Genomic DNA, 14,948 nt, shown 5'->3' with positions numbered 1-14,948 from the left:
TGCAGGGGAAAATATTAGGATGAATTTGTGAATTAAAGCTTCTATAGTTTTGAGTGCCTAGTCTTGCAAGTCAGTGAAATTAATTTTCAGAAATCAGCTGCTGGATTATTACAGTAATAATCATATAACTTTCTGATGAATGACCTTCAAATGCTGTGTAAAAAGAGTATGGTAAGAAATTGGCTTGCAACCATTTGCTAGAGAGATTCTTTTTGAATTTGAAACTGATTCTTCAAACAAATTTCAAGTGGTCCAGTTTTATGTGTTTTTTTTTTTTTTAGAGGAAGGGTGGTGGGAATATCAGCCTTACTGTCTGGCTAGTGAAAGAAAAACAAACAAAAAAATCCCTCTTATTTGTATTCCTTGGCAGTAAAAGCTACAGTAAGAGAATGCCCTTATTCCTCTGCTATTCTTTTCACTGATGCCATCCTAGTCTCCACCTGTCCATGCATGCTCCTTGTGTTTCTTATTCAGAATATGCATGGTCTCGCTAGCCTACAGCTTAATTATCAATTATCACTGTTCATTTCTTTTCTTGGTGCTCTTATCCATCCACATTTCTTCCCCTTTGGAGACTATAACATCTAGGTTTCCCTTTTTTTTCCTTTTTCATGGTTCCCATAACCTCGAACTCTCCCACATTCATGCAGCCACATCATTCCCTGGAATCTCGATATCCATCTTTTTTTGGTACTTCCGGTTTCAGTTTTACAATAAGCCTTCTTCCCCACAAGAAAAACAGAGCACTCCAAGAACAGAAACTTCTCTTCCCTTAAGGATAACAGGCAGTGAGTTGTTTTTTTTTTAGTCCCATGTGCAAATCTAGATCTATGTTACAGAACCTAGGAGTCAGTGCAAAAGAAGGCAATGAAAAATCATACATGTGAGATTTGAAATGCACTTGCAAATGTCCACATTCAGTGACTTATCTCCTCTTTTAGTGATGCTTCTGATGATACTTCAGTGGAAGTCAGATGCTACAAGAGCATGTATAGACAAATTTCCACAAGATTAATATGCTGTAAGGCAAATACTCTCTTACCTTAATCTGAGCTAAAACAAGTTTTATCCTGGGGAATTTTCATAGCCTCTGTCAATACTGCTGAGTGGAAATGGGTAAGCAACACCCTGTAACAATGATGTTAATAGCAGGGACTTAATCTGAAATGAAGAGATGAACAGTTGTTCCTGATGTTGTCCTTTAGGATCATCATGTGTGCTCTTTAAATCAAGTTGAACATATTCAGTACGTTTGCTATTTACAACAATAGCTGACCAAAAATATTACTGCCCCTATATTGTTTCTTTATTTCAGAACTTAATTTCCTCCATATATTACTGTTTCTGTTTGGTTGGATATTCAAATGTGGAGTGTTTTCCTTTAACCACATTCATAGTAGAGGTTCAATGTAAGGTAAATGGTGATTAAGTGAGCCAGGGAAACTCAAATAGGTGCAATACAAAGCATTACCATTCAAAGCCATGAAGGACTATTGCAAAAGGATTACTTAACACTTTCATTAGAAAGACATCTGTCTTCCTGTCAGATTAATTAATCTTAATTTAGTAGGCATTATGCAGGTACTTCAAAATACCTTTTTGCTTTTCATGTATATTTGACTAACTGGTTTCCAGCCTGAAACACGAGATCAAATCTCACCAGTCATAAAACCTTTATACTGATTTCATTGGGTTTGGATACAGCCACAAACCCACACAGCCAGGAAAGCAGTTACAAATGCAGGGGAAAGTACTACAATGACAAATACAGCTCAGACTGACACTACATGCTGCAACTGCACAGATCTTCTCTGAGAAGTGTAAAATCTGTGCAGTAAGACTTTCTAAAAGCATAAAGAAATAATTCCGTAAGCATGGAAGATGTTGAACTCAACTCCAGATCTTGTCATGGAAGATGAAGGTGCACTGGAAGCTTATGGCTGGCTAGGCAGTATGAATCATAAACTGGCTGTGCTCATTAACACTTACAAGAAGCCAATACAACTCTATCAGTTCCTTCTGAAAGCTTAAAAGTCCGTGCTTTAAGATTCTGTCTCAGAAACCTGAGAAATAAGACATACAAGAGTAAGGAATACCTTACTCTTGTATGTTCAAAATACTTGTTCAAAGTAATTTGAACAAATATAACTTTAATAAAAGGATAAAGAAACACAATAAAACAGTAAACCAGTCAGAGATAAAAAATTAATCTACAAAATAAGTTATGTCAATATTACTAACCTTCTCACACGTCCATGGCAGCAGTCCAAACATAGATTAACATCCTTATCCAAGTTAAGAAGTGTCCGAAATAGTCAGTCTGCAGTATGTGGAACTCCAGGGCATGCATTGCCGGGTAAAAGGCAGCTTTTGTTATTTGTGTTGCCACTCTTCAACTCTACCACCACTCCTGCTGCCTTCCTACCCACATCTGTCATCATTGCCAGAGAACTTTCCCTGCTCTTGGTTTGCAGCCTGTGAGCTCTTTTGGGTCTTCTGGGAGACTACTTCACTGCTTCGCTCGTGCATGAAATATAAATTTAGCCTTCAAAAATGGACAGAATTGGCCTTGATTTTTACTTCTCTCAGGATCTTTCACCTTCCCATTTCTGGCTGCAGCCACTGTCAGAGCAGCATTTGTCTATAGGAATATTTGTCAAAGATTTCATTTCTGGAGGTTTCTGGACATGGCTTGCAGTCCTTCAATCATTTCAACTTAATTTTTTTTTCCTCTGATAGAAGTATTCTGTTATTGCACATCTTGCATGTAAATGATGTCTGGTTCAATTGTTCACTTTCCCTCTTTCCCAACAGATGCCAAGAGAGGGCTCTTTCAGACAATTCCCTGCCCACACTGAGTACTTCAGTAACTATAAAGTATTTCTACTTCCATTTACTTTGAACTGAAGAACATCTCCAGTGAGGAGAACAGTGAACTGAAATTTCCTTCCCATACTGCATTTTTATGCTAGTAAATTTTAGATAAGTGTTTCTGAAGTGATTTTCTGGGCAATAGAATAGTGTGATTTGAACCCCATTCTGCTAAACACATACACCATCTATTTTCAATTACTTTGATTGCTTGATACCCAACACCTAAATTTAGGAGTCTAAATTCTCTATAGCAGCCTGTGGAGAAATCTAGGAACCTTTGAATGGTGATTCTTATCATGTAAATTAGATAAATTCAGAATATGTGGCCACACCCTCTATAATCTACAGATCAAAGAGAAAGATCTGCAGGAGTACACTGCATGAAGGATGTATAGTTTAGAGAAAACATTGTTCAAAGTACCACCAGTACCTCTAGTAAGCAACAAATACACTTTATTAGCTCTAGTTTAACAAGTTTGGACCTCATCTGGCTTGCTCAGAGAAACTACCATGCAGGTCTGTTCTATTCTTGGTGCTTTGGATGGACTTTTTGCCCCTAGCGTAGCACAGCACAGTGCAAAGCCTAGCATGTGCCTTGGTGCTGCATTCAAGGCAGCACTTCCTCCTAGAAGCCAGAAAGTGCAGAGACTTGGGTACAATAAATAGGAGCATAGACTGAATCTTCCCAGGAAAAAACACGTGGTACATAATGTTTTCTTTAGGGGCCAGCCCTGTTCCTTGGGATCAGCATTGCTCTCCCAGCTTTGGCTCGCTGCTGGGCTCAATGCTGTGCTAGAGCTCAGCCAGGTCCAGGTGTTCACATGGGTTTGCATCGAACCCAACAAGTTTCTGGGACTGAGATCTCTGGGGTGGGGGTATCTGTACTCCCCAGCAGCCCTAGTCTTCATAAGGAGATCAGGAGGCACCTGACCTGGATGGGCTTGCTGGAAACCAGGTAGTATCTGCCAGGGTGGTTTTTTCTGTGTGTTTTGCTGCAGAACAGTGGTAACACTGGTCCCAGAGGTAAAGTGGTGTGAGAAACAGTGGAACTGTGCTTGTGCCAAACACTAACAGTCTTTCCATAACTTGCATAAATAATCTGCAATCCAGATAAGTGATATTTGACTGTTGTAAGAAATACATGTTCTAGAAGTGTTCAGGATACTAGACAAAGAACATACCTCCAGGGTAGACAGAGAATTAATTTAAAAAAAATTAAATTACTTTTGTAAAAACCAAAACAAAAACCGGGAAAAAACACTTTTAAAGTACTACCATTATCAAAGGTGAAAAATTAAAAGGATTAATTAATGAAAACCTTCAGGGTAGACAGAGTATTAATTTTAAAAAATTACTTTTGTAAAAATCAAAAACCAGGAAAAACACTTTTAAAATACTACCATTATCAAAGGTGAAAAATTAAAAGGATTAATTAATGAATCTTCAAATAAAAGAGGATAAGAAAGAAAGTTCTGCGCAAAAACATTTTCTCTCTTATCAAACATTTATAATCTTTTATAAACCAGTGCATTTCTTATGGAAGTGAAAAGTCCTACAACCTAGATGTTGCCATGATTCCTCCAATGAAAATGAAAATATTTTGATTCTTCACATTAGTTTAATACAGAAAAAAACTTAAATAAAGTAAGTTTGTTGACTTCTGGTTGTATAATAAGTATATAGACATTAATCACAGCCGCTCCCTTAAGAATGTCTTTTGGTGTTATACATGAGAAGACTGACATACTGACATTTGTAAGGTATATAAATAAACAATTGAACTTGACTGGCACACCCTGTCCCTTGGAAGGAATTGCAGTACTATTTTCCCATGAAACTTGTGTATATATAAAGGAAAGAAGTGCATGCATTATTTTAAGGGATGAGGTTAACAATAGGAATTCAAACAGATAGCTATAAACTTAGTAAAGTGAGGATTAGTACAGACTGTGGTGCACATTGATTCCAGACTGCAGATTTGTGGATTTTCATTTTATACTAGGTAAACAACCACATGGACCACTAATGATATGCTGCCTCCTTTCTGGGTCCCCAGCCCAAGACAGCCACAGTCTGCATTTCCTAGATGCTGACAAGTCAGTGCAGCTGAAGCCAGCAGATCCTTGAGTGACTGGTGGCTGTCAGACAAGTTTCAGGCATCTCCAGTGAAGAACACAGGTAATGAAACACTTTACAGGCTGCTTCTGGAAATTCTGGGACATATTTACTTATGGAGTTTACAAAATACCGTATCTGGGAGCTGAGATGGCTAATTCATTTGTGTTTGTAGGGTGCTCTGATCCTATGGTAACAAGATAAAATAAAATAACTATTTTAAGTGTTGACATAAGGTGCAGCTTACATACAATAAGCAAAATAAAGTCACACTATGACTGAGAGGATCCAAAAGAAATATTATGACATTGTGTTACCTCTTCAGCACTTTGCATTTGCAACACAGAGGTACCTTCTCTGGGGGACTAAGAAAGAGGTCCTAAGTGGCTTCCTCTGAGCATCTAAGTGATTTTTTCAGCTGAATAACACTTCTCCTGTTTTGCCAAACCACATTCTGTATCACTATAATACACTAGATGACATAAAGGTTAAACAGACTTAATTTTGGCATTTCTGCTGTTTCTTAACTTTTACTATTCAGCATAAGTAACCAGCATTACATAGGCAAAAGAGCTAACCCTTACCTATAATCTCTTATCTAAAATGCTACACAGTTAACACTAACTGCCTAATTAACATACCTTTATATCATATAGCCATTTCAATTAATTTTTAATTATATTACTATATAATCAATAAACACTGTGCAGTATATATAATGTGCAATATTAATATATTGAAGATTTAATGTTATTTAGTTTTTAGAGAAACATATTGCTATAATTTAAAGGTATATCTCAATATAAAACATTATTTTGTATGCTGCTCTTTCCTTAAAAACCACTTTCCCACTGGAATACACACTTCACAGCACTGGAGACATTTATGTTTGATTAACTTTACTGTTCTGCTTACACCAATGATTATTTGACGGCATTAAAGGGATCTTAATCTAAAGACAGAAAAAGCATCCAGAGAACTATTAGGGATAATAGCTAAAATGACTTGTGACAAAAGGACTTGTCCTCTGAGATTTAAAAATTGTGCAGAATTGGATGCAGCCAGCTAGAGAAAAGTAATAGCATTACAGAAGCCAGAGAATACATAGTCTGAGCCTATCAGACTGTCCCTAGTCAACTCAGATGTAAAGCTGATGTACTAAAATCAGTTCATCTTGTCTACATGACTGCTTCAGTGGAAGTATATTGCACTGAAATGGGGGACAAAGTAGATTTTTATTCTGAACAACTAGATCCTAAAATGGAGGATGATTGACCACTGAAAGTTTCTTTGAAAAATGTTCCCCATACACACATTCACAGCATGTGTAAGCCTATTTACAGCTATTTGACCTAGAATAATGTTAGCTTTGCCAGGACTCAGAGACTGCCTGTCCAGGCCTTTCCTTGCTCTCTCTAACCTTCTCTTTGAGCACAATCTGCATTACTCTCTATCTCATGCAAAATTAAACTGACAAGGCTTTCAAAATAAAGTCTATTCAAATTAATAGTCCTTAACATATCTATATCTATATCTATCTATCTATCTATCTATCTATCTATCTATCTATCTATCTATATGTCAGTTTCATACTATGAACCAGTACTGCCCATTTATACCTAAACCTCAGATATTGCCCAAATTTTGCAATCCTTATGATGAAGCCAAATTCTGGTCATCTGGTAACGTTCAGATGAGCTTGTATATGAATATTCAGTCACAACATTCCTATAACCACACAAAATATTAGTCCCTGGTGAAAACAGAAGATAGCTAAAATTTTTTTAAGTAATTCAGTTTCAAAGACTATATTTAAAACTTTTTCCCAATTTTCCAAGGCTCAGAAGAAAAGTTAGTCTATATATGCCAGTTTTACTGCTGTTAAAATTATTGAAGTAACATTGTTGGTCACGTTGCATGACAAAAAATATTCTTTTTTTGAATCTTATTTTTCCCTAGCATGTGTAACAGCAAGGACTTGTATTTAATTTCCAGAAATCATTTTGAGACAACTTCAGAGTCAACATACTGGCATATAAGTGGCACCAAACTGCACCCTTGAGATGGCTGGGATTTTTGACATATGAGCACATTCTTTCTTGCAAGAGTTTGCTTGAGTGGTACTTGTATTGATGTAATAAAAGAAGTGCAAGACCAACCAAGGCATGAGTATTTCTCTGCTATTGCTCTCTATTCAATTGCAGCCATAATTATTGTCATAACAATTCTCAAGTCACTGGAACAATTGCAGCACCAATTAAAAGAGGAATCCAGAAGGGCTCTTGCAGCTCATAGAGATGATTGCCATAGTCTGTTATTTAAACTGGCATTTGTCAATCCTTTGATGTTACACCGGCTACATGGCAAAACACTCGAATTCTGACAAATTAATATTTTTACACAGTATTTGAAAGAGGAACTTTTCAGGCTGATAGCAGGACAAAAGATTTTGTGTACTGCTAGTCAATGATATCACTAGGATTTTATTAATAAATCAGAATGCATACCTTGTCAACTCCCTTTGTATCTTTTGAGAATATTGCAGAAAAATCTTCTTGTCTGGGAGCTCATATGACCACAAGCAATAAAACAAGTCATACAGAAACAGATGAGTACTCCTATCACTGTCTTGTCTGCATAACTTACACTGTGCGTAGCAGGGCTTTGTGCAGTAAATATTTGGTGTAAGAAATGCTACAGACATCAGCAAAATAGGGTATTTTTCACACTTAAGTATTTATAAGCCAAGATTATTTGTATACAATGTATAAAGACAAAATTTTTTTGTTGGTGTGTTGTGGTGACTTGGTGACTCTTTTGGAGATACGTGTGTTTTCATTCTCTTGCCACGTGTGCCATGCTCAGTGCTGTGCAATGCATATAAGGGCCAGGCTCTTCACAGGAGCAGGAGGAGAGCTGAGCTGTCCAAAGGACAATTACTGCCAGTGAGAGTAAGCAAAAGGTATTGCTTGATTCCTGGCTGGAAATTTCTCAGTAGAGAAAATGTAAAGTCAAACTGTGGTTAGCACCATGTTAGCACTCACTAGCAATAAGTCAGAATACAGCCTAGGGCTTAGGTTCCTGCTTAAGCAGGCATTCATACCAGCAGACACCCCCCATTCACAGCCACTCTTTTGCCTGTCAGTGAAGAAATGAAGATGCCAGGTTTGGGTGAAAGAGTTCAGCTGCCCAAGGAGGCAGAGGCTTCATGAAGAGTTAAGCAGAACAATCCATCACTGCTATGAAGCCTTAACATAGATTATGGTTTTTTAAGTACTTAAGGTATTGTCTGGACATGTTTTGGAGCTGTCTTATACTCTCACACAACACAGAGATCTTCAGATTGTACACTTGATGTTTCCAAAAACTTTAAAAATTAATGCTTGTGTTTCTATAACAGGCATATTCATATTTTTATGTCTTAGCATAAGTTCAAGGAAACTTTAAAAGTTATTTTAAGTGGTATGATTTTCTTTTACTGTGCATATTGCTTGAAATATTCATGTTATTTTGTGCCATGTCTTGGATACAGAGAAAGTCATTCTTGATCCTCTTATATATTTTGTGTGTGTGCATGACCCTTCTCAGCTCTGCAGCCACACTGGAACCGATTTCTCCAATTCTTTGAGACTAAAAGATTAAATTTTGCATATTCATAATCCTGGGAAGAAGGGGAGGTCATCAGGACTATGACAAATGTTGCTTATTATGACAACAGGTAACATTAAACCTGATGACAGCACAAATACAAATGAACTAAGCCATAGCTCTGAGTGAAAGCTTCAGTTGCAGCTGGAGACACTTTTGAATTAGATAAAGTAAGCAAGAAAATCCATGTTTTGAGGATTAGGCATGGGTCAGTATAACATTATTTCCTGAATATTCAGGCAAAATTAAAATATTTCCTCTAAAATTAGGAAATGGTAACATATTTAAATTAGGTTGGCTAATGCATTTTATTTTTATGCAAAGAGATTAGGCATGGGTCAGTATAACATTATGTCCTGAATATTCAGGAAAAATTAAAATATTACTTCCTCTAAAATTAGGAAATGGTAACATATTTAAATTAGGTTGGCTAATGCATTTTATTTTTATGCAAAGCTAACCAAAAAGACACTGTAGGTGCCTTTGTCTAGCCTAAAAATGAACCTTAAAATGGACCTTGCTATTAAACCCCTTTAATTCATACTTTCTTTGTGATATCCTGTCACAGTTGCATTGCTTTCCTGATCACTGCCAGCAGTTAGAAATGTTCTTGTCCAAAAATGACATGGACACCTATTTCTCTCTTCAGTCTGTTCCATTCTTTTCTTGGATTCTCCTATTATATTTTTCCTGGATTACTTCTTAACTCCTGATTCAGTGCAAATAGAGGCAGAGATTTTGAGATCCTTGGGGTCCACCTCATCAGGGTCTTTTCTCAGTCATTTTGTTCTTGGCAATGCAATAAATGGCTAGTTTATATTAGCAGAAGATAGAACTCCATAGGCACCAATAGCTACATAGTGCTGAAAAAATCAACAGGATGAATTTGTTCTGGCATTGCATAGAGAGAGAGAGAGACAGAAGAAAATGGCATCAGATGCCGAAATACCACAGATGAGATTTAGGCAGAAAAATGTCTTAATAATCACTATTTCTTCTTGACTGAAAGCTGACATATAACGTTTCTCTACTATCTCTACTCTCTTCCTATTCCAAAATGGAAGCAAATGTTCAATTTTAGTTCAGACTAAAGAGTTCATTCTTTGTTAAATCTTCTGCTACCCATTTGTCTCATCTCATTTCATTGCATACATTCATTTTTAAATTATATCTCAATTTATACTCGTAATATTTAACTAGTAAAATAGGATTAAAGAGCTTAACAAAGCACTTAAGAGAAGTCTAAACACTGTGGCTTTTCCATTTGACTGATACTCCTGTTTCAGAAGTAATGACTTTTAATAACAAAAATAGCAGAGGATATTGAGTAAAAAAATATTTAATATGACAAATAGGAAACTCCTGATTTTTCCAGTAGTTGCTTATGTGACTTTGGCTCAATCACTGTTCACTGTGCACCCATTCCTCTGCTTATTACACAAGATGGGCAGGGCAGGGACTGCTTTCTGCCCCATGGTTTTATGTCTGCAATATTTCTCTGCCACATTGGATGCAGCTGGTCACTAGTGATGGACCTTACAGTTTGGGATGTCTAAGTTTTCTGAGCCCAAGCACCCCAAAGCAATCAGAACCAAGGACCTGCTGGATATCAGTTTTTCTAACTTGCTAAGATAACAGAAGAAGCCCATACAAGAATATCCAAGGCATTAGCTATTTTAGTTATGAGATAAAATAATGTCACCATTTAGTGAAAAATGCCATATAAGCTTGCTGAACACTACAGGTGTATTTCTAATAGTCTTGCATTCTGTTGGCTTGTAGTTAAAATAAACTGGGATTTACAATTTTGATGCAAATTATTTTGCTCTGGAAAAATTAACTTATTATTCCTGTTATGAGGCAATAACCAAATTATCATAGGTGTTTAAGCTCTTATTCTGGCCACTAAACACCTGATTGTTGATTCACAAAGTAACCTGAATATCATAATTTGATACAACTACCTTGTTCAAGTAGTTAGTAAGCTCTGGGCAAACATTCAGTATCTTTTCCAAACCTCTGCTAAAGAAAGCTATGTGGTAATTTAGGGATTCATAGCTGTGTCGCTCAGATTCTGGCATACTCAAAGCATATTCCATTTGCTAAGATTTGTGACAAAATTTTCAGGCCATGTGCCTAGAGCCTGGGGAAATGCAGGGTTTTCAGGAATTCCATTAGGAGATGTACAGATGCAGTGCTAGGTCTACAGAAGCTGCACAGGTTTGTTTTCACCAGTTTAGCTTCACCATAGAAAAGGGTATAAATAAGGTGAACATACACCACTGAAGTGAGAAATAACTGGAGTAGAGCTTATGGAGTGTTCAGAGGATTTTGTGATTGCAAAAGCATGACAGTGTTCCTCCATAATTTTTAGTATACTTGTGTATTGCATAAAAACTCCCAAGGAGTTCACATTTGTTTTTAAGACAAATGTCTTACAAAAATATTTAATATTAAAATGAGACAAAAACGAGAGCTACAATTAGAGCTCTGGTAGAAATGTAGCTCTTCAGGAATGAGGAATCCCAAATATTTCAGATTTTTTGACTTATGTAAAAATAAACAATACTGTGGTAAAGCAACTTAAACTACATGCCACCAAAACCAATTTCAATTTCTGCAGAGATCATCAGTTGTTTGTAAGTATAGATAAATAATTTAAATCTCTTAACAGTAAATTAATCAAATATAGGTTTGAAATATTAATTAAAATGAGATTATTTCAATAACAGTTTTTATTAGAAAAAGAAAGAAATGAAAGAAATTTTGAAATTGCTTCAAATCAAATATATAATTTTAACATACCTAAACCAAGATTTCTTTCTTTTTATTTTTAAATTTGAATTGATGTATGATGAATCAGCTTATGAGCTGATTCTCATTTCCTAAAAAAGAAGAAAACTGCCCCAGGATGTTTTATAAAAAGGGCTTAGTACAGAGGAGACAAAACAAAATTATTGAAATTATTACATTTGTGGATAAAGACTTTGAAATATTTGGTGTTGATTAAAAATTAAATGTTTGTGCTTTATTTTATTTTGTAAAAAATCCAAAATTTTTTTCTAATTCTACCCAAGTAAAGGCTCCATTCTCCCATTGTACATCTCAAAAATTTCTGTCTTACATGCAAAGAAACACTAACAGATTATATAAATCAAAATCTAAGTGTCAGAGAAATCCAGTGTCAAGATGGGAAACTTTAGGTCTGAAAAGGTTTAAAAACACACTTTAGATATCAGGTTGAACAGACTCAGGTACTCGAGTTTTCAGTGTGCAGGGAAGCTACATTTTCTGTACACTTCAGGTGAACTCTAAATACTCTACCAACGTTTAAAATGTCTGGATATGTAGCAGAGAAATCAGGGATTTTACACAGAGCCAAGAAAATCATAGCATTCCCGAACATATCTCATGTTTCAACAGCAACCATTCCAGGAAGAACAGGATTTACCTTATGACAAGTGTGCCACATCTGTGAAGTCCCACTGTGGACCTTACAGTGGGTTACTGCATTAGCTCAAGATTAGTTAAGTCTTGGAACTAACACTGACAGGATCTCCAGAAACCAATTTAGAGAAAAGAATTTTTAGATTATGCAATTAGCAGCTAAATTGCTAAAATTTATTTCCTCAAATGCAACATCATCACACGATCTATTTAACCACTGTTGTCTCAGTGTAAACTGGAATGCAATTATGAGATAACTAAGAGATTTCTTGTGCTGTCTACCCAGCAGAAAAATGTTATTTCAAATGGCATACGTTCACTTAGTTTTCTTCTCTAAATTATGCTACACATCACATTTATATTTTCATTTTTTTGCTGCTGATCCTACAATAAACTGTTATGCAGAAACATAAAACTGAAATTAATTTTCCAAAAGAAAACTTTCAGTGAAACAAGAGGAAAAAAGAAATTGTAAAAATTAAATTTCAAATTTCGAGGCATGTCACAGAATCGTCATGAGAAAAATGGAGTTTAAAGGCCTGGTGTTTCAGCTCTGAAAACTGAAAGGATATTTTGATCTGCAGAGAACCGTTGTATCTTGTAAATTTGTTAACACTTCCTCCCCTGACCATATTTTCTCTTCTCACCGTGCTCAGTGCAGATAAGAACAGAAAAAGAGCATGTAAGAGTCAGCTGCAGGCGATCATGACCTGAGTGCTAACATGAGCACAATCAGCAGCTCAGAGTGGGCACGGTGGTTTATCTGGATAAACTGCAGGAACAGAGCCACTCCTCTCTCACTGGACAAACCCTGGAGACAAGGCAGAACTTTCCTTTAGAGATGCTGGTTTCAGATTTCCCATGCTTTGTCCTGCAGTCTCCCATGATGAGAACCTGGGTTAGGTGGAGATTTGGTCACCTGAGGCCCTGTAGAACTCCCCATGCTCCTACCTGGACTGGGCTGCGCTGTGCCAGGCCGATGGCGTGTGTCCCGCATGTCCGTCCTGCGCCCGCTCCGGCCTGGCGGCTGGGAGCCGGCTGCCCTTCAGGGCCTGCACAGCAATGCTGCAGTGCTGCTGGGCCTAAAATAAAAGTGTTCAAAGGGGTAAAGTATGGGCTTGTGGTGTGTTTACATGAGTTCAAGGGTTCCTGGCCAAAGCTGGTTTGCACCTGCCTGGCCAGAGCAGGAGTGAGAGAGATAGGCCCTATCTGCATCTGCCTATGTCAACATGTCCCCTGGATGGCCTTGGAGCGGGGGTTGCTTACACAGTGTGACACAAAGCAATTATTTCATCTAAGAGGCCCTTTCTTTGCTTGCTTCTATTTTGTTATGGGGACTTAGAAAAATAAATTATTTCTCTGACAGGATTTATGACCCTCAGTATCTTTACAATCAGTGCTTGAATTCTCTCAAGGGCATCAGGATTTTAACCCCCCCAAGAAGAGATGTTGTCTTTGGTGCTTTGCTCCTTTGTAACAAAATGTGTCTTTTTCAGAAGCTAAACTCTTCTGATGGACCTTAAATGGTGGCTAACTGATTGGAAAAGTAATTTTGAAGGAAATGGTGTACACATACATTAAGCACTTGTTCTGACAAGAGAAGGCTCATTCTTTGATCGAAGTCCAATCCCTTTATACCTGTGCTCCATCACAAAAAATTGATATTTTGAAAGCACTAAGACTGTGTATCTCCCTAATGCTTGGATCAGAAAGGAAAGAGAAAAGCTGAATTGATCTTCTGCAAGTGCAAAGCACACTAAGCATGAAAATTTCTAGGGCGTGTTTTCTTGAGTTTTGACTATGCTGGTACTAGAGGGGCAGGTAATGCAAATCTCCATGAAGCCACATCTGTAAGTGGCATAGGAGAATTTGATCCTGATCCAAGTTGTTGTCAGAACAGTGTTAATTCATACTCAGTTTTTTGTCATTTGGGTAGTAACAAATGGCCTGTATCAGGAACAGTGTGGCCAGCAGGAGCAGGGAGGTCATTCTGCCCCTGTACTCGTCACTGCTGAGGTCACACCTTGAGTGCTGTGTCCAGTTCTGGCCCCTCAGTTTGGGAAGGACGTTCAGATGCTTGAGTGCATCCAGACGAGGTAACGAGGCTGGTGAGGGGCTGGGAACACAAACCCTGTGAGGAGCCACTGAGGGAGCTGGGGTGTTTAGCCTGGAGAAAAGGAGACTCGGGGTGACCTTATCACTCTCTACAACTTTCTGAAAGGTGGCTGTAGTCAGGTGGGGATTGTCCTCTTTCTCCAGGCAGCAACTGGCAGAACCAGAGGATACAGTCTTAAGCTGTGCCAAGTGAAATATAGGTTGGTGATGTTAGGAAAAAGGTTTTTATGGAAAGAGTGATAAAGTACTGGAAGGCTCTGCCTGGGGAGGTGGTGGAGTCACCATCTCTGGATGTGTTGCAAAAAGGACTGGATGTGGCACTCATGGAGTGTGTTGGAGTGTATTGGGGTAGTTGAGGTGTTGGGGCATGGTTTGCGCTCAATGACCTTTAAGGTCTCTTCCAACTTAGTGATTCTCTGATTCTGTGACTACAGAGTCATCAAATTATAAAAATATTAAAATAAGATATCAAACTGTCTCTAATATTCCCTGTTCCTTGTATTTTTCTGGTTTTATTATTTGATTAAATTCTTTTCCCTCTAGTTGCTGAAATGTAAAAAATTTACCTGGTTTTCAAAACAGCTTGAACTTTAAGAAAGAAGGGGTTTGAGCATATCTTAGATGATGTGTCTTGAATATGGGGGAAAAAACCTCCCCCTTTCTTCTTCCTTCAAGTGTTGCTTTACACATATACACATTCAACACTATGGGTCCATCCCAAGATTGTTACTCAAGAGAGATCTCAGGAG

General features: G+C 37.4%; 1 protein-coding gene across 1 annotated transcript in view; it reads right to left on the bottom strand.

Moving 5' to 3' along the window:
* GHR (growth hormone receptor) overlaps positions 1 to 13,167 on the bottom strand; it is a 149,696-nt gene extending 136,529 nt beyond the window's left edge. Inside the window, exon 1 of the mRNA XM_039709917.1 lies at positions 13,036 to 13,167. The gene's annotated coding sequence lies outside the window, so the exon portion shown is untranslated. The remainder of the gene's footprint in view (positions 1 to 13,035) is intronic.
* Positions 13,168 to 14,948: the final 1,781 nt, after the last annotated feature.

The sequence above is a fragment of the Passer montanus genome, unplaced genomic scaffold (assembly GCF_014805655.1).
Source record: "Passer montanus isolate IOZ18808 unplaced genomic scaffold, ASM1480565v1 scaffold22, whole genome shotgun sequence".
NCBI classification, from domain to species: Eukaryota; Metazoa; Chordata; class Aves; order Passeriformes; family Passeridae; genus Passer; species Passer montanus.
The sequence above is the reverse complement of the archived record's forward strand: the minus strand, read 5'-3'. Positions and strand labels throughout refer to the sequence as shown.